The sequence below is a fragment of the Phyllostomus discolor genome, chromosome 8, assembly GCF_004126475.2.
Source record: "Phyllostomus discolor isolate MPI-MPIP mPhyDis1 chromosome 8, mPhyDis1.pri.v3, whole genome shotgun sequence".
Classification (NCBI taxonomy): Eukaryota; Metazoa; Chordata; class Mammalia; order Chiroptera; family Phyllostomidae; genus Phyllostomus; species Phyllostomus discolor.
This window is the reverse complement of record NC_040910.2, coordinates 69,905,381-69,917,997: the sequence shown is the minus strand read 5'-3', so window position 1 is coordinate 69,917,997 and position 12,617 is coordinate 69,905,381. Positions and strand designations below refer to the sequence as shown.

At 49.4% G+C, this 12,617-nt stretch overlaps 1 protein-coding gene across 4 annotated transcripts in view; it reads right to left on the bottom strand.

Moving 5' to 3' along the window:
* PIK3R5 (phosphoinositide-3-kinase regulatory subunit 5) overlaps positions 1-12,193 on the bottom strand; it is a 69,096-nt gene extending 56,903 nt beyond the window's left edge. For 2 of the 4 annotated variants that reach the window (XM_028534358.2, XM_036033007.1), the window contains exon 1: positions 12,052-12,193. The gene's annotated coding sequence lies outside the window, so the exon portion shown is untranslated. Of the gene's footprint in view, positions 1-3,618; positions 5,257-11,350; positions 11,952-12,051 lie in introns of those variants that run through there. The other 2 variants (XM_036033005.1, XM_036033006.1) reach the window with 2 other exon arrangements.
* Between the last annotated feature and the right edge of the window lie 424 nt (positions 12,194-12,617).

Below are 12,617 nucleotides of genomic sequence, written 5' to 3'. Positions count from 1 at the left end.
GGACTTAGAACATATGCCCACTGTACAGCAAAAGGGATGAAGAACATTTATATGACAAGTGAAGATTCACAAAGATCTCAAACTAGTAGAGTTCAGATATGGATGAGACTCATAACGGTCTTTCTTTATCCATTCTCCCTTCTTCTACAGTACTACAATTTGAGGGAATTTTAGATTACATCTGCCAGATTCTCTTATAACTAAATGTGGCATATGACTACATTCTGGCCAATAGAATATGAGTAAACATTGACAACTGCAATTTCCAAATGCCTTTAAATGGAAGAGGTATGCCTTCTTCTTCCTTCCTCCTCCTCCTGCCGGCTGGAAGGCAGATGTAATGCAATTGCCAGAGCAGCCATCCTGGGACATGAGATGAAAGCCATGTGTTGAGGCAGGAAGAGCAACAAGACATAAGGAGTGTAGGTGTAGGTTTCCAACCTATGAAGATGACATGTAAAGTCTGGGTCACTTATTCTCAGATGATTAAGTCACTACTATTTTGGGTCGCTCCACTATAACATCAAACCAATATACAAACTAGTATTTCAGTCAACACTGAACTAACCTAAGAAGCAAAATAATGTTTTTGTTAGTTTGTTACTATGTCATCTAGATACAGCTAGGGGGATTTTCCCCAAATCTGGGGAGTACATTTTATAATCTGACCTTAAATAGAGACCACATGGCATACCCAAAATTCCCTTGTAAGGGGACAGCTCATAAAAGCTGAAGTCATCCTTCAGAGAAACAGCATATAGTTTCTACATGACACACCCCCTCTGTGTATCCAGCTCTAGGGAAGCAACAGCAGAGGCTAAGATATTTAATGGTCGGAGATTCTTTGGAACAAACTGGGTTGGCCAGCTAGTGTTAAAGGCATTCAAGTTGAGAGAGTACTGTTTTGGTAAATGAATTAAAGATAATCTCCTATTGGGCAATAAAAAGGTACCATGAAAATAAAGTATGGGCATTAAAAAACTTTCCCTCCTTAAATAAGATAAAATAGTTTAGTGAAAAATAACGTTCCCAAGGCAAAACTGTAGAGACAATAAACAGATCAATGATTGTCAGGTGGAGGGAGAGGGAGAGATGAATAGGCAAAGCACAGAGGGATTTTAGGGCAATTAATACACTCTGTACTATTATAATGATGGATATATGCCATGACCCACTTATAGAATATACAATACCAAGAGTGCCCCCTAAGGTAAATTATGGACTTTGGGTGATTATGATATGTCAGTGTAGGCTCATCCTTGGTAAAAAAATGTTCCATCCTGGTGATGTCGATAATGGGGGAGGCTATGTATGAGTAGGGGCAGGAGATCTATGAGAAATCTCTGTACTTTCCTCTCAATTTTGTTGTAAACCTAAATTTCCTCTAAAGAAATTTAAATTTTTTAAAATATAATAATGATATTTCCACCTCTATCTACTGAGCAGGTCTTAGAAACAATGCAACCAATGAGAAGTAATCCCTTATCTTTGGAAACAGGACTCTCTGAGAGGACTGAGTTCTGGACCCAAGGTGGAAATAAACTGCAGCCCCAACCCAATCAATCCCTTTGGAATTCCCTCTACAGGAGCTGTGATGAAAACCCAGTAGACTTTAGAAGGGGCATTCTCAGCCACGTCCGTCTCAGGAGAATGTTGGACCATAAGAGTGCCTTCCCTTGGGTGGCCAGGGGTGGGAGAACAAGAGGAATGGTACCTCTTTCTTTACCCATTGCATCCAATATGGGCTTACTTCTATCAACTCCCACAAGTCCCCATCATCTTGTTTTCCTAGCTGACTCAGGTATCTTCTAGAACAACCTCCTCTCCAGGCCCCTGAATAGCTCATATGCCTTGGACCTGAGCTCCTTAGCCTCACTAGTTCAGAAATGCATTTTTTTGATGCTACACAAGGCTAGTTCCTGCCCAAACTCGCTTCCCATCAACCTTCTCAACCCTACCTCTCAGGCTAACCTTTATCTCTTTCAAGTTGATTTTTATGATCAGTTTCTTTAAAGGGCCCTGCCCTTATTTTATTTATAGCAAACTTCCCTGCACAAACCAATATTATTGTGCCGTGACCCACAGGCTAACGTGTGGATGTCACAGGAGGCCTTTGCACCTCTGCCCTACAGCTGGGCAGCCCTTGTTCCACATCCTTTCTCTAATGAGTTCAGAAAACACCCTCAGGTCATTAGAAGTCAAATGGGGAGGGTGAGCTGCATCATTGGGTCTCCCACTCTTGGATCACATTTACCAGAAAGGGAATATGGAGTATTCCTGTCCCCAGGGCCAAGAGAGCCTTAGGCACTTTTCCAGGCCTTTCTACAGACTTGCACTGAGACCAGAGATGGCAAGGGACCCTGGACATGAGCCTGTGGTGGTATTATAGCGGTGGTTCCAGGCCGGTGGGTGGGCACCCCAGGGCCTCCACTGCCCTGAGGAAGCCAGGAAGTCAGTGTCAGGTGGGCACAGGAAGGGGCATTACTCTGTGTTGGTTAAACTCTGCCTCAGAATGGGGCATTCTCTCTCCTGGGGAGCCCTTTCTACTACACTCTCCTGCCCTTTCTCTGAAAGCCCTCTTCCCTCTTCAGAGCATAATTCCCCTTAAAAAAAAAAGAGCACCATGCACCCTGCTGCAGAGCAATAGAAGAGAGCAGCTTTCCGCTCTGAATGGTTCCACCTTAGGGCCGCACTGGCAAACAAGACTGCAAGCTGCAAAGGGCAATATGAAAATTAATAATAATTATTAGTAATACTTTATTTTCTTCCAATTTAAACCTGAGTTCTACATCTTTCTTGACTTCCTCCAGGGTCCACTTGGCCAGGAACCCCCTGGGGACATTTGGAGATCCCCAGAAGTCCTCCAAGCCTTTCTCTCCCCTGCTCCCCCTGAAAACACAGCTCCTTATTGCCCCACAGCCTGCTGGGCAGGCAGGACAGGAAGCCCCTCTGCCTTGTAAACATGGTGTTGCAAACAGTCACTTCCCCAGGCTCCCATAAAGGTCACAGCCTGGGAGTGGCTTGCCTGGGGGCAGTTCCCCAGGTCTCCCACTGGTCAGACTTAGAGAACAGCTCATCTTAAATCTGACTGACCTGCCTGCAGGGGTAGGAAGAAGAGTTCCAAGGAGCGGAGGCTTGGGTTCTGAGGTCTGCCAGGGACTCACAGGGACTGAAACAGCTCAGAGGAGGACACCTGCTTTGCCCATACTGGAGAGCAAAGACACATAGTTTTGGCCCTTTGGATGCCCATAGAAGGCCAGGGAGGTGCCTGCAAGGTGCAGTCCTTGAGGGGGAGGGTGACTGAGACCCACAGAGATCACAGATGGGGGACAGCCCAGCTGCCAGATCAACAGCTATCCTGGGTAGAGGCACAGGTCTCCCAGGTGCGGGCTGCCCGACCAGGCAGTCTTTCACACAGCAAACGCTGGCTCATCCACACCCAAAACTGGCAATTCCAGGCACTGGGAGGTCAGTGCTGAACAAGATGGTAGGGAAGTTTTCCCATCAGGAGAAAGATGGGAGAGGCCAGAACACACGTTAGGTCTTAGGAGGAGTCAGGCAGTCTGGCTGGAGGACAGGGAGAGAATTCCTGGAGAAGACTCAACAAGCAGCACTCACCTTCGAAACCTGAATAGAAGACAAAGGACTTTGGACTTTCCCTATGAAGCAAGATGGCATCAGAGGTTTCCAAACACGACAAAGGAGTTTTCATAAGAAAAATCTCTTGGTGAAGCAAGGGAGAGACTGTGGCCCAGAAGGCACCACGAGAGGCTTGCAGTGACGAAAGCTGAATTAGATGGCAGAGAGAACGATGGGGAAGTGAGAGAGGCAAGAGCCCCAGGGAAAGGAAGCACCATCGAAACTGAGGGAAGGAGACTTGACTTGGGGTGGTGAGCACACGATACACAGATGACGTATTGTAGAATTGTACCCCTGAAACCTGTATAATGTTACTGACTGATGTTACTGCAATAAATTTAATCTTTTTAAAAACTGGCTGGATAGTGGCAATAGTGGAGAGCAGGAAGATGGAGGGAAGACTCAGAGATGACTCTAAGCTTTCAAGACCAGGAGAAAAAACAGGGAAGTCTTCAGAGGAAGCCTGTTTTGTGGATAAAGAGCTGGGCTCTGGACACGTGTGGAAGATGATCTGGACTGGGGGGGAAGGGTTTGGGTGAGGGACACAAGCTCACTGGGAATGGCAAGAACAGGAGTCTGCGGAGCAACAGTGGGAGGAGGAAATGGTAAGAGAAAAGGCTCCAGGTGAACGTGTTGGGCATCAAATGCTACAGAAACTTCAGAGATGCAGGTTGGGAGGAGGCTGTTGGACTTTGCCATTACAAAGCCACCAGGGACCTTAGAAGAAGCCACCTAATAGAGAAGCATTGGAAGCATAGGGCAGGAGACGGCATGGCACCACTCGGATCTGAGGAAGGGTTTGTTGTCCCTGGGAGTCCTGCCCTGAGGTGGGCCCTCAGAGAGAAGAAGCAGTTCTCCTCTGCTCAGCCCCTCAGAGCAGCTCCCATGCTTGAAGAGAAGACTTTGAAAACTGAGCAGGGGATGTCAGAGCAGTAGAGACCATTAGATCCAGGAGGGAACAGGCTCAGGAGGACAAGGAGATAAGCAGGGGCAGCTCGGACTACAGGTCACATCTCCTACTCCCATTCTGTAGTCTGAACATCCCGCCACAACACCTTGTTTTCTCTTAAACACAATAGCAGGCTAAGGAAAGCTCTCTGAGCTTTTAGCTTTCTCTTGATGTCACTGTAGAAGTGAATGCGAAATGCAAAGGCCTATGAAACATTAGCTCGAAAACCCCATGAGCAAGAGGCCATTAATTCCCAGCTCAACCTACAGGTTGGGTAGGTTGGCCTTGAGAAGCTATCTCATTCAGCCACAGAGGAAGGTGATTCTGAAGTGGAGCTTAATTTGTTTATTTCACCAGGTGTCAGAAGGAGCCAAGAACAAGAGACCCCAAGAACGGCCCATGCTCCCGCATAGGATGTGGGCAAGGGTCCCCGTGTTCAGTGATGGCGCCAGGGTCTTTCCCCATGGGTAGCTACAATTTTCCTAACCGCCAAAGTACCCCTGCTCTGGGGGAATGGGCTGTGAAGCAAGGCTATGGGATTTGTGAGGGAACTTCCCAGCTTTGGGATTTGTTTATTCAAGGTCGGTGAACTTAAATTCAAATTTCGTTCTCAGGACAACCAATTTTTATACAACCAGTCAGGCACAGCCGGTATGATTTGGAGAACTAGAGACTAGACTCTTTTTTTTTTTTTTTTTTTTTTAAAGATTTTATTTATTTATTTTTAGAGAGGGAAGGGAGAGAGATAGAGAGAGAGAGAGAGAAACATCAATGTGCGGTTGCTGGGGGTTATGGCCTGCAACCCAGGCATGTACCCTGGCTGGGAATTGAACATGGGACACTTTGGTTCCCAGCCCGCGCTCCATCCACTGAGCTATGCCAGCCAGGGCTCGAGACTAGACTCTTAAAAATGGGGTGATCTTGGTCTTCATTCTCACAGCTATCATTTCGACATGTGACATGTATTTTCCCTGAATACTTCCCCCCACAGGGAACTCACAACTACAAGGCCACCTATTCCACTGTTGCTCTGCTCTGGATTTCTCCAAGACCTTCTTTGTGGCCAGCTGACATCTATTTCTTCACAATTTCTCTTCCTTTTCTCTTCCTTATTCCCTTTCCTTCTGAAGAGAGACCTGCACAGAACAGGTCTTCCCCTTTTCCAAAGGATGCTGCCCTTCAGACATCTGAAGAGAGGAGGGTACTTCTCCTTGTGTCCTCTTCTTGGAGGAAAACACCTCTATTTCTTTAATCATTCGGTGCTATGGCACCCACATCTTGGTCCCCCTTCTCTGGGTGTGAAGTGGTTGATGCAGCACCTGCAGGCGACCTGCACTCCACATGGCTCTAAACAGATCAGTGTGGAAATGGACCACAAGTCGAAGACGGTTGTCAGGTGCTGGTTCCAGAGCACCGAGGTGACAGGGGTGTGCCTGGGAGAACTGAGGAAGCCAAGAGAGGAGAGGGAGGCTGCGAGAGCAGGAAACCAAGAATCTGGCAGTAAAGGAACTAAAGACCAGAGCCGTTCTCCCAACTTTCAAGGGATGGATCACTCCCCTGCACTCTAACCTGGCCCAGGGTTCAGGAGAAAAATAAACGTCTCCAAACCACTTTGCAAAGCCAGCACATCAAAACCTGGCAACAGCAGGACAGGAGAGGAAAATGGAGGCTGGCCTTACTTGTGAGTCTTGAGGTAAAAATCCTACAAAGAATCACAGCAAATCAAACCCAATTGTATTGAAAGAATAAAACACTGTGATCAAGTGGAGTTTGTTCCAGAAGTGCAAGGGGGGTTCAATATAAGGAAGTTGAAATAACGTGTCACATAAATCTAATCTTAAGGTGAAAGAATACAAAAATTTCCTAGTAGGTGCCTAGAGAAGTATTTGACAAACTTAACTTCCATTCTTGCTTTTTAAAATCCTTAGACATGAAAAATTGAAGTGAATATGCTTCACACATGGCTCCTCACTTCAAGGCACCAGCTCTAAAGAGCTGTGACCACATCAGAGAAACAAAGCCCCAAACCAATGCCAGACCCTGGGAACCTGGGGGTAGGGTGGGGGAGGGGGCACAAATAACTCTGGCAAAGGAAGAGCAATGGCTGCCTCTCTGCCTCCTAGACAGTCTCTATTGATGTAAACAGCCACAAACACACATTTTCTCTGACCCTCATACCTAGCCTTAAGTCTAGTTCTCTGGTTGGGCGGTGGAATGGTGGGGAGGAGGTAGGTGAGGAGGTGGGGACAGGAGGCTTCTTGTAAGGACACCAGCAGCAAAAGTAATGCTCTTTAATCAACTTGGGAATGGGCTGAATTCAAGACTTGATGAGACATTCAGAAAGCGTCCACGTGCACCACAGTGGCTCAGTGAGTGGTCAGGGAGCTCAGCGCCCTGCAGCTGCCTAGAGATCCCACCAGTGAGTCACCAGGGGCCTGCTCTGCAGGCTGCAGCTTCCCATTACCCACCATCACTCCCCGCTTGCCTCTTACTCAACAGCTGGGGCTTATTCAAAGAAATCCGTGTGGAGAGAGTCCTGTCTTCTAGGGGTTATTAAACTGGGTTGCTGGGTGTATTACAAGGTCTCAGAAGACCCAAAGTTTTAACCAAAACTTTGAGACACACTCTCACACACACGCATGTGCTTTTGGGGGACAGGGGAAGATGATCTGTCACTGTTACCAGTTTTTTAAAAGGGCCTGTTATCTAGAGAGAGCTTGAAACTCACCTTTAGGAGCTGTTAAGTATATCTGTGATCTAACAAACCCAGAAAATGCAAAGAGGAGGGAGGTCACCTCAGCCAGGCTGTGTGGAAGCAGCTGTGTGATTTGCCTGACAAGAGTCAAAACCACCAAGCCATTCAGGAACAAGTGCTCAGACCCCAAACCCAGAGATATGTCTGCAGAGACTTCATGGTTCTGGGGCAACAACTTTGGATTAAGAAGAAGGACATGGGGACTGAACAGGTGACTTCATCGGTGGTACAGAAAATCGGGATTTCTCAACCCTGAGAGAAGAGCAGCTCTGGGGATGAACATAAGGAAGGCCCAGCAAACGAGGCAATGGTTTTCTGAGCATGGGGCACCCTTGGCTGTTGATGGCCAGCATGAGAGCACACGTCCAGGGAGACTCCTGCTCAGAGCCACTGGTGGCGGCACTGGTGATGAGCCATGAAAGAAAAAAAGAGACACCCTGTAATACTGTTACAGGGCTAAGCTGGGCCTTGGGGTTCAAGGGAGGCAGGGAGGAAGGGGCGGCAGGGAATGTGCCCCGGTCCATGCCAGACACTGGGTGAGGTATCGTACTTGCTAGCAGTCATCTCCTCTGAGTCTCACAGGACCGGAAGTCTACGTAAACCCAGAGATGCTAAAAGGAGTACCTCAATGATGCACCCAAAGAACACTTAGCACATGTCTGCTCAATGTTAGGTTTCACTATTATTAGTATTACTATTCTCGTTATTTCATACCTCAAGTCTCCACTCAAATATGACTTCTTTAGGGAAGACTTTCCTTAACATCCAAACTATATTGGTCTCTCTTTACATAATCTCACAGGAGCCCATAATTCTCAGGACTGTAATTAGACGATACGTGTGTTTGGTGTCTTGTCTGCTGGACAGGAATTTCCATGAGGGCAGGAGCGTTATGTGTCTTGCTCAGGATCTGAGTCCAGCACAGGCCGGTACACAGAAAGGGCTCCATGTTGAAATGATGAACCAGTGTGTGAGATGCTGGAGATTAGGAACGGTTCACAGAAAGCAACTAGTGCCTCGCTGCCATACAGATGGGGAAACTGACATCCGGAGGGACATATGGACTTACGTATCCAAGGTCACATGGCTGCGAGAGAAGGACTCAGGCAGAAACAAAAATCCCTAACACTGTGGGAGGCAGAGGCCTGGAAGCCACCCTCAGCCCTCAGCCCCAAGACCTGCCCCCCACAAGGAAACCACATGGGCTTATTTGCCTAGATCAACAACAGCAGCAAGAAGACTCTGGAGGACACGAAAATGAAAAGCACACCACTCCCTCCTGACCCCACCCTCCTACCCCCCATACCGTCCTGCGTTCAGGTAGCTTCCACTGTTAATGCATGGACTTCTTGCCTATGAGACCCTAGAGAGTTTCATGGTGACAACTTAACAGCCACACTGAGCATCAGGTGGCTCTGGTGAGCAAGCTACCAAATCATTGGCCAGAACCTGTAGACCAGGGCAGTCAGTGCTCTGGTAGGAGGCCATGACAGGCATGGTGAGGACAGAAGGAGGGGGCGTTCAGTGCTGTGGAGTGAGGAAGGGGTTAGGGAAGACTCCAAAGATGATGATGCTTGAGCTGGACATCCAAGGATGAATTCATGGTCTACCAGGCAGGTAGAGGAAGTGAAGGGCAGTGGAGGGAGAAGGAATATCACAAGCAAAGGCACAGAGTTTGGCCTGAGCTTCAGAGGACAAAGCGGGTGGGTGGCAGAAGGCCTTGCTAGTCATTCTGAGGGTACTGGCCTTCTCCAAAGAGCAGTGCCGACTCTGCAGAGTTTGCAGTCGAAAAGCAACTTGCTCTGGTTTGTTGTCTTACATCACTACGGTGGCAGGAGAGTGGCTGGACTGGGGGTGGGGGGCGGCTGGAGGCAGGACTCTCCCACTGAAGCTGGACTCTAAAGCCTAAAGACTAGGACCCAAATTGGTAACTCAGCAGGCTCCAGAAGGACCCAGTGTCTGCTTTATGCCACCAAAGTCACCCACTTCTTCCAATTCATTGCCCTCACCCTTCTATTGGGTGCACCTTGCTGCAGCAATATCTCACTTATCCAGAAGTCCCAAACTGATGGCCCCAACTATCCAGAACCTAGCTGCCAGCCTGAAAGGAGATGGAAAAGACCCATGGACAACCACACTTATGCCCCAAAAGTCATGCCCTACAGGGCATGCACGTCACACCCAAGGGCACATGCAGGCTGCCACTCAAGCTTAATTATCTCTGGTAAGAGTAGACACCAGCTAGTCAGCACAGCTGCACCACTGTCTAGCCATGTGGCCTTGGCCCTCAGTGTCCTCATGCATCAAATGGGGCAACAGTTGTGGCTACTTCAGAGTGTGGCTGTGAAGGGTAGAGAATGAAATACTGGGGGAAAGGCAGAAAATGTGTCCTGAGCAGACCCAAGATACAAAAGAGAATGACAGGTAGAACCATGCAATATTTTCAAGAACTTATTAAATTAGGCACAAGGTGCTACATTTATAAATGCAAGCAGTATGTTTTACAAAGATTACCCTTAAAACTAGACATATTGAAAAGTTTTGGTGTTTAGAAGGTGGAAATGCTGGAAGAATTAATGTATGCAGATTTACCTATGGAAATGACAATTCTTTGTATACCTGTGTACATCTAAAGTGCCCCTCAAAATCTGTAAAATATCTTATTTAACATAACCTAAGCTGCCATCAGCTGTGAGATGCATCATTATTTGGTGTGCCAGTAAGAAAGAAACACTGCTATCTATTACAATGGTAAGATGCCACTGATGATAAGATGCATCTTGATTTCAGAGTTGTTAAAACGTGAAAGTACATATACCTTCAAGTCAATAGAAATCTGAATATGCAGTATGTTTGCTGTGTCTTCTTCCTCTTGGGCAGAAGTAAGATATAGTCTTTCCTTCACCTAATACCCTACCTTCATCTATGCCAGACACTCAAAAATTGAACATAAAATGTTTCCTTGGGCCTCCTGCTGATCACCCTATCTTGCCCCTCCAGAAGCTTCCTCTCTCAAGAAGCAGAGAGGCTTTCAGCCAAATGTCCTCAGATTCACAGGGGTGCCACCGAGCCACCAGCTCAGCCCCTTGGGTGAGCCACCTTGAACCAAGGCCAAGTTTGCACAGCTTGAGCTCAACTGAACTCCAGCGGGGGCCTCCAGCTCTAGGTTGCCCAGGCAAAAAACATCTACTGGCTGTCCTCTCCTCCTACCTCTCAGCCAGCAGGCCCCTGATCAGCGATTACCCTGGGAATGTGGGGCAGCCTCTAACAGCTGGCCGAGGCAGCCTTCACTGTGGAGCCTCCTCATCATTAGCACTCCAGTAGCTCCAAACACGCTTGTGCCCAGTACCACCTAGTATTTCTGGAAGAAACAAAAGGAGGGAGGAGGAAAGAGTAGGCAGGGGAGGCTGGAGTGGACACCTCCACTGCAGCTTGGTGAGAGAAGATATTAATCATACCCCCCCCCAAGCTAGAGATAAGGGGGAAGGATTTCTTAAAACCCCAATGAGGCCCAGCACACAAAGGCCCCAAGCCTTCCTCCCTCACAGTCCTGTGAAGTTGCTGTTAGAGCCCATTTTACGGACAGGGAAATGGACTGGGAGAGGGGTCAGGAAGATGCTCAAGGTTGCACAACTGGGCCTGGCTAGAACTCAGGTATCCTTTCCTGATCACAGGGAGCCATGCCCATGCAATGGTTCCAGTATCATCACTTAAGGAGCATATTCCAATTTTAGAATACTACGGACTCCAGACCCCTGCCCTGGAGAGCTGTGCTGTAGTGTGGGGACCTGGAGAAGGAGTGTTTTAACAAGCTCTGGAAACTTGTTCCTTTCTAGGTGGTCCAAGACCAGGAGGAAGGAAAGTGTGGATGGAAAGAATCAGCGCCCATGGGGGGAGGGGAGAGAAGAGCAATCCAGAAGGCCCCTTGGAGGCAGACCTGGCCTACTTTTAGTCCTCATTGTGCCTAAACCCACCCCTCCTCTCCGCACAGGGGCTTGTTAACTCACTAGATACCACATCCTGCTGCTTTCATCTTGCCTTCCTTTTCCCTCTGAATAATCTCCTTCCTCCTACTGACCTGAACTTCTTATTTACCCCAGGACTGGGATGGGCCAGCCCGCATGCGCAGACGCAAACTTGCACACAGAGTCACGCAAGGTACAGCCAGGTTGTAAACACAAATCCACACTCTGACAGTGCCAAGTGTGCACCTGTCTAGAAAAGCAGCCACTGTCTGGGGACTCACGCTCGTGAGCAGGTGCAGGCTGTGGCAGGCACTCTCATGACTCCCAGGTCCGTTGGCAAAGGACCCCGGAGGCCAATGCTCCTCAAAAGAGTTCCCAGGCAGAGAGGTGAGACCCCTGGACTCCACTACACACAGCGGCCTGGGTAGACGGCAGGAAGCCTCAGCCACACTTGAATCGCACAAAGGCAGGCAATTCAGCAGCGGCCACCTAGACAACTACAGACGGTCCCGGAACGCCCCTTCTGTCTCCGAGGTTATTGGAAACGCTGCTGTGCAGACCCCGTGCCCTGGCAGCGGCTCCTGTCCACAGAGCCATAGGACAGCAGGACCAGTCCAGCCTTCCCGCTGCAGCCGCTGCTCTCAGAGCCCACTGCTCCCCAACTGTCCCCCACCCGCTCCGGCTCTGCCCGAGGCTCACGAGTGCCCTCGGTGCCTCCATGCCTGGGCCGCTGGGCTACATACCTGCAGTCCCCGCCGGGCTCCAAGCCCCCCTCCAGTGACGACTCCCTGCTATTTGGAGTACGGTCTAAACCACTGCACCCAGGTTGGAATCGCACGACTGGTCCCAGCATCTGCCGGGATCCGCTCCGACGCGGGCCGGGGGCGGGGCCACACCAGGGGGCCGGGCTTTCTCTGGGGCGGGTCCGGGTGAGGCAGGCCGCCCAGCGGGCCTCTCACGCCACCTGGTGGCGGGGCAGTGTGTGAGAGAGGCTGTTCTAGTCTGTGTATCCTCGTGGGAGTACCGCTGCACAGCTTCAGAGAAGTAGCCCTCAGCTCGGAACCCAGCTGCCCTCGGAAGGAACCGGCCCCGACGGGTGGGCAGCCACGGTCGGAAGGTTGCCAGCACCAACCACCAGCGACCCCCGAGAATAAGGTGCGGTTCCACCAAGGCAGCGGAAGCGCGGTTTTGGCCCCGGCAGGAGAGGTGGGCGGAGCAGGAGAAACGCTTGGGGTGGGGGCTTCGGGGAAGGAGGAGAAAGGGGAAGCTCCGAAGAGCTGCTTCCGTCTCTCACTGCGACCTAGCACCC